This window comes from Delphinus delphis, chromosome 15 (genome assembly GCF_949987515.2).
Source record: "Delphinus delphis chromosome 15, mDelDel1.2, whole genome shotgun sequence".
Classification (NCBI taxonomy): Eukaryota; Metazoa; Chordata; class Mammalia; order Artiodactyla; family Delphinidae; genus Delphinus; species Delphinus delphis.
In genome coordinates, this window is record NC_082697.1 from 81556299 (window position 1) to 81573980 (window position 17682).

At 45.7% G+C, this 17682-nt stretch overlaps 1 non-coding gene across 1 annotated transcript; it reads left to right on the forward strand.

Annotated features, from left to right (window-relative positions):
- Nucleotides 1-17034: 17034 nt before the first annotated feature.
- On the forward strand, nt 17035-17141 carry LOC132439060 (U6 spliceosomal RNA). Its single transcript, XR_009522292.1, has one exon. It is a non-coding gene; the product is annotated as a U6 spliceosomal RNA (small nuclear RNA).
- The last annotated feature ends 541 nt before the right edge of the window (nt 17142-17682 follow it).

Below are 17682 nucleotides of genomic sequence, written 5' to 3' on the forward strand. Positions count from 1 at the left end.
GTCCTTAGAATAAATCCCTTGCCAACAAAAGAGTCTCAGTTTGTTCCTTGCCACAAAGAAAAGCCCAATGTGGTTGATGTGAAATAATGCATGCTACTTAAAAAAGCTTAATATCATATCATTAACATTGAAAATTTTGCTACACAGAATGGATAAGTATCATTTTAATAGCTGTATAGTATTCTGTCAAGCAGCTGTACCATTAATTATTTAATAATTCCTGTATTTCTAGACATGCTGAATACTTCAAAAGTTTCGCTACGTTAAGAAATATTTAAATGAAGATCTCTGTGCAGATGTCTTTTGGATTATTTAAATAAGACAGATTCTGACAAGCAAGTTTACTGAGTTAAAAAAAAGTGTATATATATATTACCCTTATTTACAATTGCCAAGATATGGAAGCAACCTAAGAGTCCATCAACAGATGAATGGATTACGAAGATGTGGTGTGTGTATACAATGGAATATTACTCAGGCATAAAAAAGAATGAAATTTTTCCATTTGCAACAACGTGGATGGACTTGGAGGGTATTATGCTAAGTGAAATCGGTCAGACAGAGAAAGACAAATACCGTATGATAGCACTTATATATGGAATAATAAAAATTTTTTTAAAAAGTGACATAGCACTGGTCTTTGAGAAGTTTAAAGTCTGGTGGGGATATTAGATCAATGCATGGGTCACCAAAATACAAAGTGAAATGATGCATATATCCAGAGCCATATAAACACACTTCTCTGTCCTGACTGCAGGTTTCCCAGGGCAGAATTAAGGGATCTGTGGGGCCCCTCTTCCAAGGGTTACTCTCTGGTAGTAGAAAAAGGGGTTGTCTCTTGCATAGCACAGGGAACTCTACTCTGTACTCTGTAATGACCTATATGGGAATAGAATCTAAAAAAGAGTGGATATATGTATATGTATAACAGAATCACTTTGCTGTACACCTGAAACTAACACAACATTGTAAATCAACTATACTCCAATAAAAATTAATTTAAAAAAAAAGAAAAAGGGGTTGTCTCAAGCCTGCTCCAAGGTCAGCTGTGACAAGGCCAGCTGTGACAAGGTCAGCTTCTCCTCCTGCTGCCCCTAAGTGCCACTGCCTGCTGTTGTCTACTCTGAGTCCCCTGGCTTGGAAAGGCCTCTTCTTCAGTTCCTGGACTTATGAAAGGTCCATAACACAAGATTGTTGTGCACCTGTGCCAGCGAGGCTGTGAGCAGGGCAGGGCGGAGTGGAAGGGGCCGGGCCAGGGAAGGAGCAGTCCCCACGTGAGGACCTTTCTCAGGTCAGCCACCTCTGTGCTGACTGAGGGCCTGGCCCTCACGCCTCCCCGCTCTGTTCCACTGTGTGTGGCCTCTGGCCTTCCCACCTGTCCCCTCTTGCTTCCTGTGGCTCCACAGAGAGACCACCACCGGTAGCCAGCCTGCTATCTGGCCCTTGTCAGCGCATCTGGGTGCAGTGGCTCTGTCCCTGAGCTGGGCTTTCCTCCAGCATGGTCGCCCCCCTCATCTGCTCCATTACCTCTGATATGCTGTGCAAACATATTTCTGGATAAAATGCTGGGAAGAAAAAAGATTGTTGTGCACAATAGATTTAATCCTCAGTTTCTGAATCAATGAGGAAGATGATAACATGCAGATTGGAATCAAACTCAAGGTGAATATTCAACATTTGCAACCACTGCAGCCATCAGGAATTTATACCTGCCCAGATCGCTCATGCTTAGCCCTCCCCCTGCACCCAAGCTCTCTGCTTTACCCAAATCTTCCCTCTCATCTTCTTCCTTCTAGGATTTTAACAACCTCTTGGAGCTTTTATTCTATTGAACATCGATGTCTCTTTATGTACGTCCATCCACCCCACCCCCAAGTGCCCACAGGGGCCAGGCAGCCAGTGGCTGGGATAAATTTAATTGTTACCTGAGCTTGAAGTGGGACTGTGGGTGGCTGTCCATCTGTTGAGCACAGGCCCTGGCGGAGGGAGGCACTCACCCTTCAGGCTATTGTTGCCAAACCAGGTGTGGACTCAGAATTTCCAGAAAGGCTAATTCTTCCAAGGAGAAAAGAGAAATGGGATTTTTAGATGAAGTCTCTCAATTTTTACTCGGTACTCAGCAAACAAACGAGGGGCACACTGGCACTGGGCATGCACACAATACACCCCCTCTGAGTTGGGCGCAGAGAGATTTGCAGGTGGCCGTGTGTGCTACCTCTCGCCTAAAGAGCCCCAGGGCGAGGAACCTTCCCTTTCTTATACAATTCCCTTCCAGGCGTTTTCCTAAACAAAGAGCCATCCGCAGGTGAAGTGAATGCTGATCCTCCACCAACAATATGGAAGCACTATTGCAATTCCTTCCCTTTAAAAAAATAGTCTTTTGGGGCTTCCCTGGTGGCGCAGTGGTTGAGAGTGCGCCTGCCGATGCAGGGGACACAGGTTCGTGCCCCGGTCCGGGAGGATCCCACGTATCCCTTAGTCTTTTTCTTTGCACTGCATGAGGAAATTGTACATCCTGGAGGTGGGTGGGGCCTCTGGGAGAAGGATGAGGGATGTAGCTGATTGTTTTGTTTTGTTCAACATCTTTATTGGAGTGTAATTGCTTTACAATGGTGTGTTAGTTTCTGCTGTATAACAAAGTGAATCAGCTATACTATACACATATCCCCATGTCCCCTCCCTCTTGCGTCTCCCTCCCACCCTCCCCATCCCATCCCTCTAGGTGGTCACAAAGCACCCGCTGATCTCCCTGTGCTATTTGGCTGCACTGGGTCTTCGTTGCTGCGCGCAAGCTTCCTCTAGTTGCGGCGAGCGGGGGCTACTCTTCATTGCGGTGCGCGGGTTTCTCATTGTGGTGGCTTCTCTTATTGTGGAGCACAGGCTCTAGGTGCACGGGCTTCAGTATTTGTGGCATGTGGACTCAGTAGTTGTGGCTCGCGGGTCCTAGAGTGCAGGCTCAGTGGTTGTGGCGCACGGGCTTCGTTGCTTCACGGCCTGTGGGATCTTCCCGGACCAGGGCTCGAACCCACGTCCCCTGTATTGGCAGGCGGATTCTTAACTACTGCACCACCAGGGAAGTCCTGCAAAGTCCTTCTCACCATGAAAGATAACATATTCACAGATTTCAGTATTACGGCATAGATATTTTTTTGCGGGGGGGGGGGGTGATCGTTCTGCCCACCAAAATTTCCTGGGGGAAGAATTCTTCAAACCCTCCCTGCAGGCTGTCCGTCCAGCTCGCAAGTCCTGGGCACGTACGGACCTGCATCCCCAGGCCATTGCTTCACCATCAACTGTCAGCTTGCCATCACCACCATCAAAGATGTTGCTGCTGCCACTACCCCCAAAGCAAATGACACCAGAATCACCTGCTGGCAAAGGAGTCTGGAAAGTATAATTTGCACGGTCCTAGCTTCTTCCATACAGAGTGGGAGCCAGAAGCTGGGAGCTGAGAGCAGACAGGAAGAGTCCACTGCACTCATTCTCACTGTTCATCAAGATTTAACTTCCATGTGGCAGCAGCAACAACAAAACACATTATACTTTCACTTAAGTTGTTGCAATGATTCCTCATACACATGAAATGCTTTTGTGCCTTTCCACAAATCCCCATCAGTCACTTATTCACCATTGGGTGTTAATGTCTTGTTCGGTTCCAATCTCACCTGTATAGTCTGTAACCTAAAATCTAAATTGTAAGTTAACCATTTCTGATGTAAAATTAGTAACACTCTTTATATAAAATAATAGGAGAAACAGAAGAAAAAGGACAGATTAGTGAATACATAAAAATATATAAATACATATATAACTATATACTACAAATAGGGAAGAAAATATTCATAGTTGCTACAGGTCTTACTTCCGTAACTCACTGCACGGTTGTGTTTGGGGGCTTTTTAATAACCTCTCTAAGCCTTCAGTTCCTTCATATGTAAAATAATGATAATTGATAACTGATCATTATTGATAATGATTGACAAGGGTGATAATGATACTAACCTCGTAAAGTCTTTGTGAGCATTAAATGACATAATGTATAAATAATGTATTAAATGCATAGCAAAATGCTTGGTACACAGTTAACACTCAAGACCTGTTACCTATCATTATCATTATTATTGTTATTCTTATCATAATCTGAATCAGAAGAGGAAATAACGGAGCTTACATCCACATGGGGGGAAAGACGCAAGTAAATAATCAAGATAGTTTCATAGTGGTGCTGTGAAAAAAGCAAAACAATTTTGTGCATACTCACTAAAGGCATCTCTGATGATTTCTTAAGGACAGATTCTAAGAAATGAGATTGCTGGTCCCCCAAATAGTCAGAGGGTCTATATGAAATAGTGCTGGTAGCTCCAAGGTTCTAGACCTGTTGGCAAACGAACTCAGCTAATGAGATCAGGTGGCATCACTCTGAAAGAACTCAAAGGTAAGAGCTGAGAGTACCACTCCGTGTAACGGTTTACCATTACAAAGAGATGCTGTGCTTATGGACTGACAGGCTGCCCTGAACAATAAAAGTTTCTGTAGGGCACTCTGGAAACTGAAGGCTCCCAAGTTTGACTTCCGGGCTGTGAAAGCTGGTGGAGTTGATACTGAAGGGGTGCCTCCCTGAAGGCGTTGGTGACACCAGGCACTAGGGACCCTGGAGGTATTTCATTGTGAGTTCCTCAGCGTTCTCTCTGCAGGGGCTTGTTGAGCCCTGGGTTTATAGTGAGAATCTGTGTTTGATTCAGTCTTGTACCAGGAACATTAAGAAGTTAGAGTCACTATAAACCAAATTTAGCTAGACATCTTTGGGGTCACTGACATAGTGTGATTTCAGACCACAAACTTTGCAGAGGGTGGTCTTGTGGTTGGAAAGTTTCCAAGGCCCGAAGAGCCACATTCCCAGCATCCTCTTCCTTGGTGTGGATCTTATTCTTACTCACCCCTCAGAGTGTTGTCCTTTGAGGTTCCTAGCTTTAGGCAGAGGCCTCAGGTCCCCAGCTTTGTCTCCCATCGTGTCATGTGTGGCCTGTCAAAACCCACGCTCTGGACACCAGAGGTGAGCAGACACTTCAGGGAAAAGTCTCTCACGGGTGTGCTTATCTCTCTGGACTGTCCTTTCTGGCCTCAGGGAATTCCCTTACTTTCCAACCGGCTCTTTCACATACAGTATTAATAAAAGATGTCTTTTTCATGGAACCCATCATTTTTCGGTATGCTCTATGGGGAGAGTTTCTCTAATCATCTTAGCTGCTCTATGACCAGAAGTAGAAATCCAGGAGGATATTATATGTAAGACTTGTAAGTCTGAAAAATTATAGGTGGCATGGCTGGAGTAAAATAGGCTTAATCATTAAATCTTGGAACACTAGAATGAAGACGCTCATGCAAAGTACAAAGGACACGTACCTGGAGATATTGCTTTGTAGAGAAGATAGTGATTTTGTGGATCTTATTCCTGGGGGACAGGCTGGAAATATGTGGCCCTCGATGACTGTTTGCTATATAAATGGAAGGCAGGTAAGGGCAGAGTTGGATGGAATTTTTAGTTGGTTGAATAACCAGACCCAAGTTCTATTAACAAATTCATATCAACTTTAAATGGAGTCTCCAGAGACTGCTACCACTGGGCTCTGTACTGCTATTCCCGTTCAACAGGATCCTCTTATATGTGCTTTATATGACCTGTTTCCTCTTTTATCAGTGTCATACTCAAGAATGTTGGTGTCATAAAGTTGGATTAGCGCATGATCCTAAGCTAACGGTGTTAACTAATGTGTTGAAGGTAGAAAAGCAATTTCTGTCCCTCCTCCCCCGACCCCAATCCACAGACAGGGAATGGATGAGTTAAAATATAACAGGGCCAAGTGTTCTGCTTGTAGGGGGAAAAGTCTACAAGACATCCCTGTGGCTACCATCCAAGATGGAACATCAGTCTGGAAAAAACAAGTATAGAAGGCCCAGAAGTGAAAGATGTGGCTTTTTGACAGTAATGTTAGTGAACAAGGCCTGGGGTTCTTTACGGACTGTAAGCTCAAGGTGAGCCAAGGGTGAGTCAATCAAAGTTAAATAAATCTTAGGCTCCGTGAGCAGCAGCACAGAGTCCAATGAAGTGAGAGGCATGTCTTCCTCCACAAGTGGTCGGGCAACTAACTGGTTGCAGGGCTTCATCTCTGGGCACTGGAACTAACCAGAGTGCACGGAGGGGAGAGGTAGCCACATGGGGAAGGAGCAAGGGAAGATCCCTGCTCAGTAAGAAGAGCAGGGTCTGCTTAGGCTGAAGAGGGGACTTAGCTGGGAGCCTGTATTAGTCTGCAGTGGCCGCCATAACAATATATTGTCTTAACATCTGGAGGCTTGATTCCTTCTGAGGCCTCCCTCCTTGGTTTGCAGATGGCCTTCTCCCTGTGTCCTCACTGGTCTTCCCTCTGTGTGTTTGTGTCCTAATCTCCTCTTCTTTTAAGGACACCTGTCCTACTGGATTAGGGCCTGCCCCAGGGACCTTATTTAAATTTTTTTTTAAAGTTACCATCTTAATCATTATTTTAAAATAAATTTATTTATTTATTTATTTTATTTTGGCTGCATTGGGTCTTCGTTGCGATGCACGGGCTTCTCACTGCAGTGGCTTCTCCTGTTGAGGAGCACGGGGCTCTAGGCGGACAGGCTTCAGTAGTTGTGGCTCGCAAGCTCTAAAGCACAGGCTCAGTAGTTGTGGCGCATGGGCTTAGTTGCTCCACGGCATGTGGGATCTTCCCGGACCAGGGCTTGAACCCGTGTCCCCTGCATTGGCAGGCGGATTCTTTTTTTATTTTTAAAATTTTTTTGAATTTATTTATTTTTAATTAATTAATTTATTTTTGGCTGTGTTGGGTCTTCATTGCTGCGTGTGGGCTTTCTCTAGTTGTGGCGAGCGGGGGCTACTCTTCATTGCGGTGTGAGGGCTTCTCATTGCCGTGGCTTCTCTTGTTGCGGACCATGGTCTCTAGGCATGCGGGCTTCAGTAGTTGTGGCTCATGGGCTCAGTAGTTGTAGCTTGCGGGCTCTAGAGCGCAGGCTCAGTAGTTGTGGTGCACGGGCTTAGTTGCTCCGCGGCATGTGGGATCTTCCCAGACCAGGGCTCGTGTCCCCTGCAGTGGCAGGCGGATTCTTAACCACTGTGCCACCAGGGAAGCCCTGGCAGGCAGATTCTTAACCACTGCACCACCAGGGAAGTCCACCTCATTTAAATATAATTACCTCTTCAAAGACCCTGTCTCCAAATCCAGTCACCTTCTGAGGTACTGGGGGTTAGGACTTCAACACATGCACTTTTGGTGTGGCGACGATGATACATAATTCAGCCCATAACAATGACTGACTCTTGTTTCCACATGCAGAAAAGGAAGTAGATTTCTCTTTTGCGATTCCAGCAGACAAAGCAAAGACCACTGTGTAGGAATTATTAGGAAGGCCAATTCTGGCTCAATAGGAAAATCTTTGTAAGAAAGAAGAAAGAGCTTTGCCTTAGGAAGGGATGGTTTCAAAGATGGTCAAAAAGAGGGTGGATAGTCTCTTGTTGGGAATGTTGTATCTGAGAAAAGGCAGACTGGATGAATCCTCAAGATGCATCTATCAGCCTGAGGTTCTTTGATGCTGAGTGTACACAATTGCAAAAATATCTCTTGTGTTCCCCTTTAATGACAAAATACCAGACCTGAAGAGTCATCGTTTTGGATTGGGGTACCATTTCTTCTGTACTTAATTTTTTTAAATTGAGGTATAATTGACGTATAACCTTATATTAGTTCCAGGTATACAGCATAATGATTCAATGTTCGTATATATTGCAAAACAATCACCACAATGTCAGGTTAACATCCGTCACCACACATAGTTACAAAATTGTTTTATCTTGTGATGAGAACTTTTCAGACCTACCCTCTTAGCAACTTTCAAATATGCAATATGGTATTATTAAATATAGTTGCCATGCTGTACATTGCATCCCCAGGACTTATTTTATAACTGGAAGTTTGTACCTTTTTTTTTTTTTTTGCGGTACGCGGGCCTCTCACTGTTGTGGCCTCTCCCGTTGCGGAGCACAGGCTCCGGACACGCAGGCTCCAGACGTGCAGGCTCAGCGGCCATGGCTCACGGGCCCAGCCGCTCTGCAGCATGTGGGATCTTCCCGGACCGGGGCACGAACCCGTGTCCCCTGCATCGGCAGGCAGACTCTTAACCACTGCGCCACCAGGGAAGCCCGAGTTTGTACCTTTTGACTCTTTTCACCACTAACTCTGACCCTCCAGCCTCTGGCAGCCACCAATCTGTTCTCTGTATCGACGAGCTTGGCTTTTTTTTTTAGATTCCACATATAAGTGAGATTGTATGGTTTTTGTCTTTCTCTGTCTGACGTATTTCACTTAGCGTAATGCCCTCCAGGTCCACCCATGTTACTGCAAATGGCAAGGTTTCATTTTCTTTTATGATTGAATAATATTGAAGTACACACACACACACACACACACACACGCACACACACTTCTTTTTAAAATAAATTTATTTATTATTTTATTATTATTATTTTTAAATCAACAAGTATTTATAGCCTCTTACAATTTCTATGTGGGTTAACTGGACCCAACAGTGCAATTCTATACCATGTGTTAGGGCTGCAGTCTTCTGAAGGCTCAACCCGGCTGGAATAGCCACGATGGCTGGCTCTTGGGGTGGGCAGTTGGTGCTGCTTGTCGTCTGGGAACTCAGCTGGGGCTGTTGATTGAAGGCCTTGATTGTTCTCCACACAGCTTCTCCATGTGGCTTGGGTTCGAAGAAGGAATACTCTAAGCGTGCTTCTACATGATAGAAGTCACCTTTCTTCTCTTGCAGTACTAGCAAGCAATTCAAAGTTCAAACCTCAGAGGATAAGGGCTGGGAAAGTAATTTCCTCTCCTATCTGCTTGAAGTCAATCTCCTGGTGGTCTCATTTCCTATATGAACCACCACTTGTAATCTTGGTGACTGAAATAGTAACCTACCACTTTCAGGGGACACACTGGCCTCTCAGAGACCTCACCTAGACAAGCAATTCAGAGTTGAGCTGACAATGCCAATAGTCATTCTAGGGATATGCACTTATATATATAGATTGCAAAGGGGTGGGGTAGGGTGGTGGTACGTTTCATTGGAGCCTCATGACAATCACTATCTTATTATTGTAAGAGAACACTGCAAATGGGCTACATATTTACACACTACTGAGAACGAAACAGACATGGGAAAATAAGAAAAAACAAATCAACCAATCTAGTATATGTCCATGTCAACTACGCTAAATACTTCATTAATATTTTATGTCTTTTTAAAAATTTTATTTATTTTTTTTACAGCAGGCTCTTATTCGTTATCTATTTTATCCATATTAGTGTATACATGTCAATCCCAATCTCCCAATTCATCACAACACCACCCCCACCCCCACCACCCGCCGCTTTCCCCCCTTGGTGTCCATACATTTGTTCTCTACATCTGTGTCTCTATTTCTGCCCGCAAGCCGGTTCATCTGTACCATTTTTCTATTTATTTATTTATTTAGGCCACATTGGGTCTTCATTGCTGCGCGCAGGCTTTCTCTAGTTGCAGCAAGCGAGGGCTACTCTTCGTTGCGGTGCACGGGCTTCTCATTGCGGTGGCTTCTCTTGTTGCAGAGCATGGGCTCTATGTGCGCGGCTTCAGTAGTTGTGGCACGTGGGCTCAGTAGTTGTGGCTCACGGGCTTAGTTGCTCCGCAGCATGGGAGATCTTCCTGGACCAGGGCTCTATCCCGTGTCCCCTGCATTGGCAGGCGGATTCCTAAACACTGTGCCACCAGGGAAGTCCGATACCACATTTTCTTTATCCACTTACCCATTGATGGACACTTAGGTTGTTTCTATATCTTGGCTATTGTAAATAATGCTGCAATAGACATGGGGTGCCTATATTTTTGAGTTAGTCTTAAGTTTTAAATGCAGAAATGAGAAGGAACAGTGGCTGGACTGCAGTGAGGTGACCCAGAAGGAGGAGGAAGTGAAGTCCTGCTTGGTTCTGCCCAGCTGGGACCACTGGTGGTCCTTTCATAGGTGAGCTGCCCCCTTGTTTGCAGGCCCATTCATATCAGGGGAAGATGTGAGGGGACCCAGCTGACCCTTAGCTATCAGCACAAGGTCACTCTGGTTGCTCTTGGGCACCAGTTCTATGACCTGAATTTCTGTTTTGTTCCAAAGACCAGCTCTCCTTGAATCTGAGTTCCCATGTCTGGAATCCTGACTTGTTCCTGTGCCTGAAGTCCTGGTTTAGGATTTATCTAGAACTCTGGTACATTTAGGGCTGGCACAGGGCTTTGCATGCCCCTCTATGAAATTCTAGGACTCAACTTTAGGACATGTTCCTAGGACTTCTCTGATCGTCAGAGTTTCAATCACAGGCAAGCTGGGAGTCACCTCTCACGATGCCTCCCCCAAATTGCCTTCGGTATAATGCCAAACCTATAGGTAATAGAACACAGGGCGTGTCTGAGTCGGGATAGAACCTGAAGAGCAGCTGAACTAACCCAGAGCTTCCTCTAAACATCTGTGTAGTTTGTAAAGGAAAAGGACTGTCACTGCTGCAAGGAGCCGGCAGGGTAGAAGCAAGGTGTGGATGTGCAAACACACCCAGGCAGCACGGGGTGGCTGGCCATGGGGTGAACTGTCATTCATGGCCACCTGACCCTTAAAGTTGCTGGTTTCAGGAGTCACATTTTAACAATCGATGACAGGCTCTGAATGTTGAGAGAGAAGAAAGAGACAGGAGGGGGCTATTTAGAATTTTTGGAGGAAAGGAAGTGAGATCGTCACATTAGGAAAGATGCTTGAAAGCGTATAAGGAGCAATTTATCAGGAAGGTAGTGAAGATCTTAACGTAGGTCGGTTAAAAGAAAAATGGCGGCCGAGCTCAGGTGCATTGAAGGCAAAGACAAAAAACAACAACAACAACTCACAAACAACCAGTGTTAGAGGGACTCCCCTGGTGGTCCAGTGGTTAAGACTGCACACGCCCGACGCAGAGGGCCCGGGTTCGATCCCTGGTCAGGGAACTAGATCCCACAGGCCGCAACTAAGACCTGGCACAGCCAAATAAATACACAAATAAATAAATATTAAAAAAATATATAACAACCCAGTATTGGTAGTTTAGGCAGGGGATGAATAGAGATCCAGCAGGGAGGAGAAGCTAACTCTTAAATGTGAGTCGGTATAAATGTTTGTCTATATGCACTTAGGCAAATGGACTTTGCAAGCTGTAAGACATGGTAGCACATTAGTTGTCACAGGAAAGTGGTCCCTGAAGGATGGATTGGTGAGAAAAGAGGGGAGACAGGATTTGACAGCGACGGGAAAGACTAGGAAGTGAGGCCGGCCAGGTGCTGAGTCAGGTGCTGGAGCTGGGCTAAGTGGGGACGGGAGCAGAGCTGAGAAGTTCCAGCTGACCTCACAGGTCAAAGCAATTTGGATGGAGCAGGGCAGCTGGACTTGAGGGACAGAGATGGAACTCAGATAACAGCTTCAGGTAGACACGCACAGGTTCGAATGCACGGGGACAAGCCCAAGAGGAGACAGGGAGAAATGAACTTGGAGGAAAGCTTCGGTGGTCCTACAGCACGTTCCCCCGCCGCCATGATTCCGCTGGTGGTAGAAGAGTGTGTATGTTTTGTGTCGTCTCACCCGGCTGGTCCACATAAGGCTCTGTCTGGTGCCCGGGGAATGCCACATTGGCGGTACCCATGGACAGACCCCGTGGTCCAGGCACAGTGCCCTGCAGCTCACACCGCCCTTGCTTTCTGCTAGGTCCCTGAGATGCAAGGCTCTCTCCCAGGAGCCACTGGAAGGACGTAACATATCGGAACAAGGTCTCCGCACACCTTACTTTACAGCCAAGTGGGAGGCAGGGGACGGAGTAGAAAAAGCTCATAACCTGCCGTCACTGGGCCTCTGCCTCTTGTTGGGTGTGTGGTTTCATGCCAGTGACTTGACTCTCTAAGTGTCAGCTCCTCATTGGTAAAACAGGGATGACTTTGGCTGCAGCTACCCACCTCCTTGCTGTCTTGAGGGTCACGTGAAACGGTGGAAATGACAATGTTTTGTCAACTGTACCTCGTGTGTGAAACATCACCATTCCTTGAGTGCTGAAAATGGCATTTCTCCCCACTTTGAAAGGTCCTAGATGATTTATTTGGTGTGGGTATGAATTAAAGGGGAAAATAATTAGCACTGTTTTGAGAATTTTTTCCAAATCCGCCAGATTCACTCTCAAAGAAGAGACGAGAGCGTCTCCAAAAGACTGTTGTCAGGGGCCTGCCTTCCCCAAGGCCCTGGAACACAGACGGGGCCTGACCTGCGAAGGTCTCCGCCCGCTTCTCCCCGCTCAGCCAGAGAACAGCCAGACGGCACTGCCACCTCCCTCCCTGTGCAAACAGCTCTCACCCAGCCGAGTAAACAGGCCTCCTGGGTAGCAGCGCCTCCGTGCTGCTTCTGTGTGATGAACCCCAGGAAACGAGGAGCCTTGGGCTCTGGACTTGGGTTCTGTTTTCAATCCGGGCCCCCGGGCAACGGGGTCATCTGTCTTGGCTCTCCTTCTCTCTTTCTGTAAACAGGGCTGGGGGCCCCTGTGGTTTGAGTACAGCCAGGCCCCTGCTCTCACTCCTCCCTGTGTAAACACATTACAAAGAATCTTTGTAACTGTCCAGAGGAAGGGAGCTTGAATCAGGAAGCGGGTGGTGGTAGAGATGGGGGTGGCTGCAGGGAGGGGGGAGAGGGGAGGGGGAGAAGAGGTGTTGCCCATCAATACTCCCTGTGCCGTGTGATGCAGAGAGGTCTGCTTTGCCCAGTGTCTGGCCATGGGAGGAGTGGGTCTGTCCCCTGCAGCAGAAACCAAGCGGGCTGTGAGAAAAGGGGGGGAACAGACCTGATATCCTTCATCCCTGACACCTTCCCTACTGTAGAATTTCAGGTGTGGTAAGAAAAAGAACTAAAACCTCCTCTTCCAGCAGTGCAGTGTAGAAGAAAGAATATCCGCTGGAGAGTCGAGAAAACAAACTCTATTCCTGCCTCCACCCTTAATGAGCTGTGTGTCTTTTGGATGGTGCCTTAACCTCTCTGAGTTTCCTTGTCCAGATAAATTAAAACTATACTCTCTGCCATTTGTTGAGCCCCTTTGATGTGATGGGGACTTTAGGGGGTATGTTATTTTATTAATCCACACAACTACCCAATGAGGTAGGGAATGATTATCCCCATTTTAGAGATAAAGAAATTGAGGCTTAGCAGGTAGACCTGATTTGCCCCCAAAATGCACGTTAAGAATCGGAAGATTGGGACTGACATAAACACACTGCTATATATAAAATAGATAACTAATAAGGACCTACTGTAGAGCACAGGGAACCCTACTCAATACTCTGTAATGACCTATATGGGAAAAGAATCTAAAAAAGAGTGGATTTATGTGTATGTATAACTGATTCACTTTGCTGCACACCTGAAACTAACACAGCCTTGTAAATCAACTACACTCCAATAAAAATTAACTGAAAAATAAAAAGAAGTGGCAGAAGCAGCTCTTCTCTCTGCCAAACCCCCATTTTGCCCCCACAACTGAGGATTTCTTTCCTTGACAACTTGGAAGCTGAGCTAAGAAGGTCCTGGCCTACGGAAAACAATCTTTCTTGCCGGAGACAGAGGTTCTGACTCATAAGCTCAAGGCCTGGGAGTCAGGGCTCTGTCTCAGGGGCCCCACCCTCCCCAGACATCTCCTCTCACTGCATTCCTGTATCACCTTGGGTAAAATCCAGGGAAAGAGAACAATCAGTGACTTGTTCCACCCGGGGTAGAACTTGGCAGGAACTCTCGGAATCGCTGTCACCACCTTTTCCACTCCAAGGCAGTTCATAAATGTCTACATTTCCACGGCACGTCTTGGAGGCTGCACGAGGGAGAGAGAACCGGTAACCCTCATACCTACAGGTAAAAATCAGCGCTGGGAGCATTGCTAAGGGGAGGAGTAAGAGAGGTTCAGAGGCCTTTGACAATAAACCCTCGACCACGATGTTCTAGGACTGGGATGGGCAAACTTCCACCACTGGGCCAACTGCAGCTTGATACATTTTTTGTAGAGCTAGCGACCTAAGAATTTTATGTTTTTATTTTTATTTTTTTAGATTTTATTGGAGTATAGTTGATTTGCAATGTTGTATTAGTTTCAGGTGTACAGCAAAGTGATTCAGTTATACATATGCATACAGTCATTCTTTTTCAGATTCTTTTCCCATATACGTTATTACAGAACATTGAGTAGGGTTCCCTGTGCTGTACAGTAGGTCCTTGTTGGTTATCTATTTTATATATAGAATTTTATGTTTTTAAATGCTTGGGAAAAAAATCAAAAGAATCATTGTTCATGACATGTGAAAATTATATTAAATTCAAATTTCAGCCCATAAATAAAGCGACTTTGGAAGGTAGCCACTCTTCTTCGTTTACACAGTTGCCTTTGCGCTAGGATGGCAGAGTTGAAGAGTTGTAACATCGACCACGTGGCCTGCAAAGCCTAAAGTATTTGCTGTCTGGCCCTTTACAGAAGAAGTTTGCCACCTCCTGTCCTAGGAAAAACTATGTGCCTGGGACAGGGGTTTGGGGGGAGGGTCTCACCATTCAGGAGGTAGATATTTATTTAACCCCTTGTTTTTGGTACAGCACCCACACCTCAGCTGCACCTGGTGGCCTCGATCCAGCTGGGTCTAGTTGGTAGCCTGAGGGGTGCAGGCTCCCAGACCCACGGTGGATGAGTGGCCTTGTCCTTCACCCCCTGCCGTTCAAGGGTCAGGTCCTTTCCTCCCCGGGCATCTGGAGTACTGGCAGCCAGGCTTGGACTCCTCAGGAGGGAGACTAGAGGGTTTTCCCCCGGAGAAACTGACCAAGAGACGAGATCTAGATGCTGACAGTTGGGAGTTGAGGGAAGCTCGTGGTGGACAAGCCCTGCCCACAGCCAGGACCTTCCAGAGTCCCACGATGACATGTGAGTGGACGGCCAAGACATGTGAGCAAAGCCCCCATCTTTACATCTGGTGAGGTGGAGAATTTCAGGGCTGACCAAGGAAGAGATGGGACCATGATGTGTCAGGATCACAGAACAGGCCTACTGGGTCGGGACTGCATGAAAAGGACCTTACAGACAGCTACAGGAGACCTTACAGGGGCAGCTGTGGCACCCAGAGCAGGAACAGGGCAAGGGAACTCCCAGGAGAGAGTGGAATCACAGAAGGGACTTTTGTGTCTCCGTGGCATCACTCAGCAGTGCAGTGGGGAGTTTCCAGGTCAGAGACCCCTGAAGGGCAAGAGCAGATTTGGGGTCTTTCATGGCCCCAGGGTTTGTCTTATCTAAGGTAAGCTGATGCTGGGTGCAGTTTTTCAAAGTGGGCAGGCTCAGGTGGCTAAAAATACCCTTCTTTGGGCTATATTTAAAGCAATCGGATGTGTGAGGATTTGAATTTAGCACTGGTGGGCTTGGAGCCTGCTGTGAAGAAGTAAAAAACACTGAGGTCATCTCTAGCCCATGAAATAACAGCAGCCACAACAAGAGAAAGACCAGGAAACCATGGCAATGGAGGGAGCAGGAGAAAATCGTGAACAAGAACCTCTGCTGTTAACGTCCTCAGAGATATGAGAGGAAATTGCAGGGTGCTCTATAAAAGGAACACTCAGAAAACAAAAGGAGTATCTTTGAAATGGAAATTATTGGAGCAAAAATGGAAACTTCAACAGAAGAGAAGGTTAAGGAAATAGGACAGCAAATAGAACAAAAAAGACAAAGAAATTTTAGAAAATGACTGGAAAATGAAAATGAGAGAAGCAACCCAGGAGGTCCCACATCTGACTTTTAGGAATTTTGCAAGGAGAGAACAGAGAAAATGAAGTGGGGGAAATTGTAAGTAAAGAATTTAAGATAATTCCTCAGAAATAGAGAACATGCACAGCCCACTGAATACTCAGCAAAATGAATGGGAAAGAAACAAACCATAGATGTGAAATTTTTGAGCCTAAAGATTTCCAGAAATCAAAACGAGTTCTCATATAAAGGACGAAGAATCAGAATGTTCCTGGGTGGCTCAATCACAATATTAGAAGTTAGGAGACAAAATTCCATGGGAAAATAATTTCCAAACTAGAATTTTATGCCCAAACTAAAAAAAAGAGTTTTTTTAAAGGAGAGCAAAAAGACATTTTCAGATATGCAAGGTCTCAAAATATGAACTCCAACAGGCACTCTATCTCAGGATGCTTCTAGAAGGGTATGCTTCACCAAAAGGAGGAATAATCAGGAGAGAAAGGGGATCCGGAAGCAGGAAATCCAACATATCGGGGGTGGGGATGGTCCCAAGGTGACACCAACGCGTGACTGAGAAGCAGCCGGGCATTTCTGGGGCAGGAAGCGAGAGCTCCAGAATTTTTCTATAGAGTAAAACACATGCCTGTATTCAGGTGATAAATTGAACAGTTCTCAAAACCGAAAGAAAACATTTTAGCCCCAGTGGAAAAGGACTCCTTTGCATTTCTTAAACAAAGAAAAACTTCTTTTTGCTGTTGTTGTTTAGCAGTTTTCAAAAAAAACCAATCAAGTCCTTCTGTTTTTCCATGTCGGTTGTCACTTGTGCATCTATATGATAATATGAAGAAGACAAAATTTGGGGTAAAGAATATTCCAGCATCTCTGGCTATCTCCAGAACACAAGACCATACTACCCTCTTGTCTTAAACACTTCAGTTTTCCTTTTGAATATTGTGCAGCCAAACTCTCCCTAATGCATAGAGCCCATGGGTTTTCCAGATGGCTTTTGGCCTGTTCTAAAGTGTGAGCACAGTAAGAGCCTATATCTGGAGGGTTTTAGTGAAAAGAGCCTGAGCTTTGAACCTGAACAGACTAGCCTCTGCCACTCTGCAGCTGATGCATTTTGGCAACTGTTCTGACTTTTAAAAATGATCCTGTGCTTGCTTCGGCAGCACATATACTTAAATTGGAACGATACAGAGAAGATTAGCATGGCCCCTGAGCAAGGATGACACGCAAATTCGTGAAGTGTTCCATAGTTTTTGTGTAACATGGAATAAAGTAAATGAATGATTATATTGATTTCTTTGAGAACTGAGATTTTCAGCATGAGACAAAGAAAACATATATATAAGATCGATGCAGTTAAACAAAAACTCTATAGTCTTCAAGAAAAAAAAAAAGATCCTATCACGGCTACAAAGCATCTAGTACCATGGGTGGTTCCTAGAGACGCTTGATGCCTTGTGGCTGTGACATGTGTTAATGTTCTGTAGTTTCCACAGTGCTTTCATCTGTCCTTTCTCATCGACTCTTCATTGAGGTGGGAAGCAAGGTGGGAGGGCGAGTTTGAAGTCTCCACTTAAAAACAGACAAAACCAAGGCTCAGCACAGTCTAGTCCTCTGGGATGGACCCTTTGGTGGCGTAGCGTTTCTCGTCACTGGGCAACGCTCTACCACAGATAGAGCCATTGAGAAGGGGACTTCCTTGAAAGAGATTCATCCCTGCTGTGGTTTTACTTCCCATCCTACCCTCCCAGCAGCAGGACCATGTGGTTGAGAACAGACTGTGATTACAGATCTG